Raw genomic sequence first — 8,567 nt, forward strand, 5'->3', positions numbered from 1 at the left:
GTCGGCTATAATCGACATCTATACACTTATTCCGATTAGTTTGGGGTGGGTGCGGCTACTTTTTAACTTGGAGAGATGGCATCAGCAGTTGCAGTAGTTCGCAATTGGTCCGTCTGTATTTCTCTGCTGAACAACAATACGAATGGTAATTGTAAAAAGACACACCGTGTGAAGATATTTTTTAGCATTAGTTTTATCGATGAAAAATGTACGTCATCGACGAAATTCTTAATGATCAATTAGTCGATCGTCGATTAATCATGTCCATCCCTAAATGAGGAGTCTTTGGAAGAAACGGATCACATCAGCTAAAAGGTGTAGAAAAATAGCTGAAACAGCTAAATAGATTTGTTTGCACATATTTAGACTTACGTTTGATGGTACTGCCCACTGCTGTGCCAAGCAGTGGCATCTTCCCCTTCTTTCCCCTAAGGCTGTAGCTGCTCCAAACAAAGTTTGAGGCCACAGAGCGCAACACCCTCCTCACACACTCCCCAGGATTGGACCCCCCAACTAGGCTCAGATGGGAAATCTAAGGAAATCAAACAACCATGGTTAAGGCAAGTATTTGCATTGTATTTTTCATGTGGTGTTGGTGGTGTTTTCTTTTGAGGGGGGTGAACCAAATTAAGGTATTTGAAGATGGACTGCTCATCTCTAACTACTTAGCTAACAACAGGGAACTAAAGATGAAAAAAGCTCAATGGCAGGGCCATGTGGCACACTTGGTGGCATGTGTACAATATAGCCTAAAGTCACTTCACCATTATTCGTACATTCTCTATTTTTAAGGTGCTCCTCGAGTTCCTGTAGTTCGGCCTGAGTTTGCGCCTGCAGTAACTCGACACTAGCTTCCCCAGGGTCCCCATGTCGATTTGCCCGTAGCAATAATAGAGCCTCTCTCTGATTCTGCTCAACAGTCTCAAGCCTTCGGAGCAGAACCTCCAATGTCGCTGTAAAAAATATATGTTGAGATGAGAGGAGTGTATTTAGTAGTATTTGGTGTCATTTGCATACAGTGCAATACAGTTCAATACATGTATTACCGTTAATATTCTTTGCCCAGATTGGTATGGTTTCTCTCTCCCTTCGGTCACCTAAGTAATGTGTATAAAGCATAATGTGTAGGGTTAGTATAGACAGATGACTGTCATAACCTGTTGATAAGAGTTACTAGTTTGGTTTTAACCACCCTCTCCACCCGCCACTTTACCGTCCCCAGTAGAGATAGGCAATGGCGTTTCAAATGAAGACGCAATCGAATCATCTGCAGGAAGTACAAAATAATAATTCAATGTTTTTTTTTGGTTTCAAACTCTTTGTTGTCTTGGCTCATAGAATTACTGTTATGTCATCATCATTCGTCATCATTACCATGCATAACTTTACCATCATTTTCTGTAAAAACGTCTCTTGCCGGTGAAGGAGGGGAGTAATCTACAGAAAGAACAAGATAAGAATTTAGGTTATGTGTTTTTGTTTCGAAACATAGTGTCTTCTTGACTTCTATGCAATTATTTGTATTTGTTTTTAACCATCATTCCCTTGCAAAACTCTACCGTCATCAGTCACAGGGGGTGAAGATACTTGTAGTGCGCTACGCCGTGGAATGGGGGATTCTATCTGGGGTGGAGGAGGAAGGGAAGTCCTGAAATGTGGACCTTGTCCTGCCTTTTTCCCATTTCGTTTCTTTGTTCTCTTTTCACCTGAACAGAATCATATTAGCCGAAAGTAAATAACAGTGTTACATGTTTACACATTGTTTAGAATTGCTGCTTGCACTTTTAACACTAAGTTAATACAGTACACAAGGATGTGCAGATATACCGGTGTGAATACATTTTTGGGGTTTGACTATGATGCGCCTCCCTATGTCCTCATTTCCTGTCTCCACACAGGACTTTGTCTCCGCCCTCTTGTTCCTCCTGACGGCCTGATCCCAATCATCTAAACAGTCAGGTGGGCCAAAACAATTAGAAATTACACTCTTTTAAATGTGTTGCATGTCACCACTTGTTATTTGTCGCCCATTAACACACAAATATTTTTATTGGCCTTTTTAGCCAGGTTTTAGGATCGGGCAAATCTTTGTCCTTTGCCCTCTGTGTGGGCTTGTGGAGTGGCCAGTAGCTGCACGTCTTCTGAAATGGAAAACAAAATAGTTTTGCAGAACTTGCATAGAATTTTTGAAATGATTGACATAAAGGTTTTTCGCATGTACTTACATCTCCCTCTTTTATAATCCAATTACTGGCCACTATGCCAACAGTCCTTTCCCCCAAAAATTCGACGATGCTATACATTCTGTAATCAAGAACAGAGAGGTTAATTTAATACAGTAAAGAATAATTGTGTCTGTACAAGAAATTGCAATGATAATACACTGAGCAAAATACAACATACTGCAATGTCATGAAGAATGGCCATGAAGAGGATTTTTTCCCCCACAGGAATCTTGATTGCCTTTCTTTTCAGGTTGTCATTTTGGATCCATCTCAAAACGGTGTCATTGTTCTTGTACTTCAGTACTCCGATTAATGTGGAGTCACAAGGGACACTGAAAAGTGGTTCTGGGTGCTGGTATACACGGAAAAGCTGGCTTCCGTCCCTCTCCTCTATGACCTCGCAGCATTCGCGGCGATTCAAAATAAAAGAAGAATTGGACCTCTGCCTACCATGCTCCATTGGCTGTCCAGCGCATTCCTCAAGCCTTTTCACCACTTGTGACAGGGGGCATCTTCCACTCCTTACCATCCTCTTTATTTTCTTGAGACAATTTACAAATTTAAAAGCGCTACAATTGTCCAATCCTCCAAAGGTCACGGCATCCTCCACAATGTGCAACATTGAGTGCACGTTGTAGACCAGAAACTGGTTACCATAAAGTTCTCGGCCTCTCTCAACAAAGAATCGGAGGAGATCAGCAGCATATCTCCAGTGTTGCTCGACCAATGCTGGACTTACAAGTATGTTCATTGCCACACTGAATGTCATGAAGTGGCTGAAAAATTCATCTTTAAGGACCCCCTTCAGCACAATCTTTCCTGTATATAACATAAACTGCCTATGTTCCGTTGCCTTCCATCTCTCAAGCTCTTTAAGATCTCTCGGTTTGCGGGCGAAGCTGGAAGGGATGTGTGGACGGAGGTTGGTGAGCCTGCTGCTGACCTCCTCTATTTGGGTTGCCGACATCTTCAGGCCCTTCACTCCTCTGCACCACATGAAGAGAAGCCTCTTCATTACACCCAAGCATGCCTGGTGCATGTAATCGATGGGAAATGCACCGATCATGTTAATGGGTAAATCCAAAAGCGGGGTGCTGCCATGATGATGCTCGCCCTGTGTCTGTTGGCGGAAGGAGTCGTCACTACGAGCCACCACCTCTGTGTCTTGGTAAGTAACCTTCTCATACCACTCACCCCTCTGCACACACCGGTCACACCCATAATAGCCTGTGCAAAGTTTAACATTCTTCACAAAGGCCTTTGCAGGAGCATCGCACACAAAACATAGAATGTTGAATTTTATTGTTTTGTTCCTATGTTGCAGGCCACTGGACAGGAGGTTGTTGACATCCATCACCATGTCTTCCAGGAATTCCAGATTCTGTGGCTTCGAACCTCCACAAGTCAGGGTGATAGGGAAGACTGACACTGGTTTTAAATGGACAGCACAAAGGATGGGCCACATTGTTCTTCCTGAGCTCTTAAACAGAGGTAGCCCATCTACGTTGAAGGAAAGGTCAACACAGTCGGGGACCTGGTCTGCTGGGTATCTCAATAGAGTCTGTTGCAATTTGTCCTTGATAGGAAAATGGACATGCTCCATACCAGACTTTGATGTGATCCTGACCTCCCTTGGTGTCTTCAGGAGTGTCCTGGTGGTGGAAGGCAGGTCAGTGTGTCCGTGACCTCTCAAAACTTTCAAAAGGTCATCAACAGCATTGTGTTTCACCTGAAACTGGCAAGCCCAGCTAGCGAGGTCAGATGCGAGCGATGCCGGACGCTGGTCGGACGCCTCCAGGTCATCCCCAAAAACCTCTTCCTCCTCATCATCAGAGGGATCAACATCCATCCAGTCATCGAGGTCATCCTCCAAAGCAGAACGATCCTCAAATGACTCATCCAAGTCCAAGGAGTTGTCCATGTCACCAATAGGCGCAAGAACACCGGATGGACTGCTGGACAAGCTGGCATCAGCCACATGGTGTTCTGTGACACAAACACTGGCAGTGCTTTCAGCTATCCTATTCATCACTTGTTTAGCAGATCTCCATGAACGGAGGTACTGCCTTGCCCGTAACTGTTTTTCCTCACTCATCCTGTGAAATAAAATGTTTCACATTTTAACGTGTGATTGAGGTTTCAATACAATCTAGCCATAAACTGTCTTATAGCAGGCTTCAGACCAAAGATTTGTGATGCAAATGCGGGCTTCAGACCAAAGATTAGCGATGAAAATACATGCAACAGGGTTCACACCCATGCAACTTCTATCAACATCACCACCGTTTCCATAACGACACCTTTACTATACCACTTGTTTTTACTAACTAGCTTGCTGGTAACGTTAACCAATAAAGCTGTAGCATACTTGGAATACTTGTTACCCGACTGATGTTTTGCAAACAGTAGCGTTCCTTACGCAAAGTGGATAATTATTTTCTCCTACTCTCCTAATAATATCGTGAAGCCTCTGCTGGCCTTGACTGACGTGAGTGGCAAGACGTCATCAGCACTGAAGTAAAAGTGTTCTAAAACCTTGTAACTGCAATTCAACTGTCTTATGACGACTTGCAACGTTCAATTCACACTGCTGCAACTTCTATCTACAACAGTTTTGTTACGTTGCATTGTGAATCTTTGTTCTGAATTGGCTTTTCAAGGCTGACAAGGCTTTATACACATACCTGACAAGAATGAGGTCAACGGGGACTGGAGGGAATGATCTATGATGCAAAAAGAAATGCATAGGATATTAATGTAATTGTGTTAAACTTTTAAACAGTACAGTTCATGATACATATACAGTGTGAAACAGTACAGGACTAGGCCTAGGTTTTGTGCAGGTAAAGAAGAAGATGGGAATTTGTAAATTCATCTTAAATCAAAACTGAAAGGTCCTACAAAACATTGGGGTTTAAACACAGGTGGTTTAATGGCACCATATTCTGGATTTGCATGACCTTTGTATTGCAATTGCAAATTGCATCTCTAGTTCTGGATTACTATTATTAGCCTATTAGTGATTGGTGGATTTCTTTAAAATTGACTGACAACAAGTGATCTCAGGTCGATTTTTATTTCATTTTTTAGAACTTGACGTCACACAAGCGTCAATCGAGTACTCGTTCATATTTCCTCCTAGACTGGGTATGATATTTTTTTCGTAGGATAAGTCCCGGATTCTCGCCTCTGATTGGCTAGAAGGGCTCTCCTTTAAATCGTGTTTCGATTAGTCCTAGATGTTTGCGGGAGTTTATGGTAAGGATTAGGGGTTAACCCATTTGAACTACGCCAGTTGATCGCGCCTCTTGTGCTGATTGAGGAAATTGACGGCAGCCTCCCCAGACCGACGCGCAATCTACGATTGCCAGGCTAATTTCCTCTATTCCCGCCAACACTTCACGGTGGGGACCCAGACCTACTGATACGTGGTCGTTTTCGCTTGAAATCCTCAATAAGGTAAATTAAGATTACCATTGGTGGCATTTAGTCTGCAGAGAGAGGGACACATAGCTAACCAAATGCTTATAAACTTCTTGCAGTTTGGTACAACACCTTCTGCCAACTGCTACCTATTAGATTTCGCTACCTACTTCGGCGCATGCGCATGACATACGTAACATTGTAAAATACATACTATACCCCTGAAATCTCCAATAAAGACATTTTAATACAGCATACAATTATGCTCCCCATATTCTTATGTGTCAGGTAGCGTATTTCATCTGTAAACCAACTGCCTCTATCAAACGATGCTCCCACTACAGAATCACGTTATTGTACACCACTAACCCCATGTACACTGTAAGAATATGGGGATGATAATTTGATACTGTATTATTATAACGTCTTTATTGGAGATTTCAGGGGTACTGTATGTGTATTTTACACCAATACCACAACGCGGAATCAATAGCGTAATCATGCGCATGCGCAGAACAGACCAGGAAGCACAATATGATAGAAGAAATTGGCAGAACACCCTGCTTGACGGAGTAAAAGAAGACATGGCGAGGAACGGAAAGCTACGGTATGTAGATATCCTTTGCTTAGACAAAGCTGTTTTTTCGCGCCTTGTGGTACTAGCACTACCATTGCAAGCTCGTGCAACAGCATTATAGTTAAAACAAATAAATGCAATGTTACGACTGCACGCGACATAGGCGAGTGCCTCTGCCTCTTTGTTGTTTCCCGCCCGATTTCGTCGATATTAGCAAGTTGTGGTCATTGCACATCCAAAAGGCGAGCAAAATTAATGCCATCTTAAAACTTAAAAGCCCGTTAAATCATAATTTACCCTGAATGACAGGATAAATGTGACATCAAGTTACAGAGGCTAACAGCTGGCTCACAATGGCATTTTATAGCAATGCCGATAGCCCCATCGGCCTGTTAAGTTGGCTAAGTAGCCTGCTAAAGTTTACACTATTCTTGCTGTCTTCATCATACTTCGTGGTGTTGGCTTAAACAATTACTACACTTGAGTATTAAGTGTAATTTGCCTCTGCCTATAAGCACATATCATTTGAGTAACATTAGTGTATAACTAGCTAGTTCATTAGCTATTAGCACTGCCCAGCTAACGCCTGGGTATCGTTGTCATGGTAGTACTATAGCTAATTTAAGATTTAGCGAATGTCATCGTTATCAGAATGGTATATACTACTAACATTAAAAATATAAACATTGGAAATAAATAGCTACTTCAAATTAACTTACCTTACCTAATAATTCTAGTAATAATATATTTTCGAAATTCTTCTGTATTCTTCTGTATTCTTCTGTATTCTATCTCTTTTCTCTCCTGTCTCAAAACCCACAAAGACAAATTTGGAAGTACAGGGTATTTAACCGTCTTTATTGCACGAGACCTCTAACTTTGGAAGTACTGGGTTTAACTGTCTTTATCGCACGAGACCTTTAATGCCTGGTTCTATAAACGCCATCACATTCGCGGGGGCAGTATGGCCCCCTTGCCAGCGGTACTTTTTGCACAACTCATAATTTGTTGTGTAATCTACGGCTGTTCTAACAGCAATACAAAATCATCACTTAGTTTTTATGGCATACCAATCAACAGTGAGTAAACGGGAAGGGACAGAACCTGAGGATTTGAGCCAGCGTTTCAACCTTGTTTCTGTTCCAGTGTTCCTTTTGCGTCACGTTGTGTGATGATATAATATACAAACCCAAGTATTTGGGTTTATAATACAGTAGGCCTATATAATAAATGATGGGGTCCTTCAGATGAGATTTAAAAGTATTGAGATATATATGGTATATTGTGGAAAAAAAAATCCCTCATCGCACAGCCCTACCAACATGTGCCCTTCTGTGGATTAATTGGTTGTAAAACAGGGAACGAAAAAGCTTGAACTGATAGCAAGATCCAGTATGAAATTAAAGTTTTAATTTCAGACATGTTAGATATCAGCCTTTAAGGCATTCTGTTATTCAATTTCATTTTAGTTCAATTCAACCACACAGAATAGACCATCATATTGCAATGTACTGTGTAAATGCAAAAAAACAAATACAAATATTAAAATAAAACGTTGACATTGAGATTCTTATTTCATGGTGTCATAAATTATAACAATAGAATTACAACAAAACAACAAACTGTAAAAGAAAGTGTGGAAATGGCGCCATCGAAAATCTTTTTTTCTTTTATATTTTGAAGCAAAATAAGATTTAGGTAAGCATAGACATCGAAAAGGAAAGCTTGCATTAACAATGTTTGGTCTCCTCTTTGCCAAGTATTGCAGAGGGCAGCATGGCCATTACTTGGTCCCTTCTCACATCTTGTGCTGCTGTGAGCTACAGGCATAAAATCAAGACCGATTTGGTCAAACTCAGTAAACTAGACACCATTGTTCTTGTATAGCTGTCCTCACACACTTTTTCATTTCGCTTGATATGTTATTCAACTGCTCCTCGTGTGTGTGTGTGTGTGTGTGTGTGTGTGTGTGTGTGTGTGTGTGTGTGTGTGTGTGTGTGTGTGTGTGTGAACAGAAAGTATTAAATTAGTACCTTTTTTCTTTTTCCAGGGACCGAACTGAAGACGCTGGGATCCACCATTTAAGAGACATCCGGAATCAACAGGACATCTTCACAACCCTGACTCGGCAGCGACAGTTGAGCCAGCCTCTCTGCAGCTTAAGGACAACTTCAGCTTGATCGAAAACTGGGGGGCAATTCGTATAATAATAGGATAAAAACACCAGATTTGGTGTTTTAAGGTTTATTAGTCTGAGGTTTAATTAATGTATCAAAGCAACACAGCACTCGTGATCGTGGGGTGGCTATCTGGGCCACTCGACATCAGAACCTCGAGTTTGC

General features: G+C 41.6%; 3 long non-coding RNA genes across 4 annotated transcripts; 1 reads left to right on the forward strand and 2 right to left on the reverse strand.

Annotated features, from left to right (window-relative positions):
* Positions 1–1,054: 1,054 nt before the first annotated feature.
* Positions 1,055–1,954, reverse strand: LOC115541659 (uncharacterized). The gene is made up of 3 exons (XR_003976410.1): positions 1,840–1,954; positions 1,375–1,706; positions 1,055–1,267 (listed from the first exon to the last, which is right to left on the reverse strand). It is a non-coding gene; the product is annotated as an uncharacterized LOC115541659 (long non-coding RNA).
* LOC115541656 (uncharacterized) lies at positions 1,700–4,349 on the forward strand. The gene is made up of 3 exons (XR_003976406.1): positions 1,700–3,393; positions 3,550–3,716; positions 3,810–4,349. It is a non-coding gene; the product is annotated as an uncharacterized LOC115541656 (long non-coding RNA).
* Positions 2,221–8,353, reverse strand: LOC115541658 (uncharacterized). Of its 2 annotated transcripts, none has more exons than XR_003976409.1 (3): positions 8,259–8,353; positions 4,910–4,948; positions 2,221–2,304 (listed from the first exon to the last, which is right to left on the reverse strand). It is a non-coding gene; the product is annotated as an uncharacterized LOC115541658 (long non-coding RNA). The 2 variants fall into 2 exon arrangements; XR_003976408.1 differs by lacking the exon at positions 2,221–2,304 and adding an exon at positions 4,187–4,321.
* Positions 8,354–8,567: the final 214 nt, after the last annotated feature.

The sequence above is a fragment of the Gadus morhua genome, chromosome 4 (assembly GCF_902167405.1).
Source record: "Gadus morhua chromosome 4, gadMor3.0, whole genome shotgun sequence".
Taxonomy (NCBI): Eukaryota; Metazoa; Chordata; class Actinopteri; order Gadiformes; family Gadidae; genus Gadus; species Gadus morhua.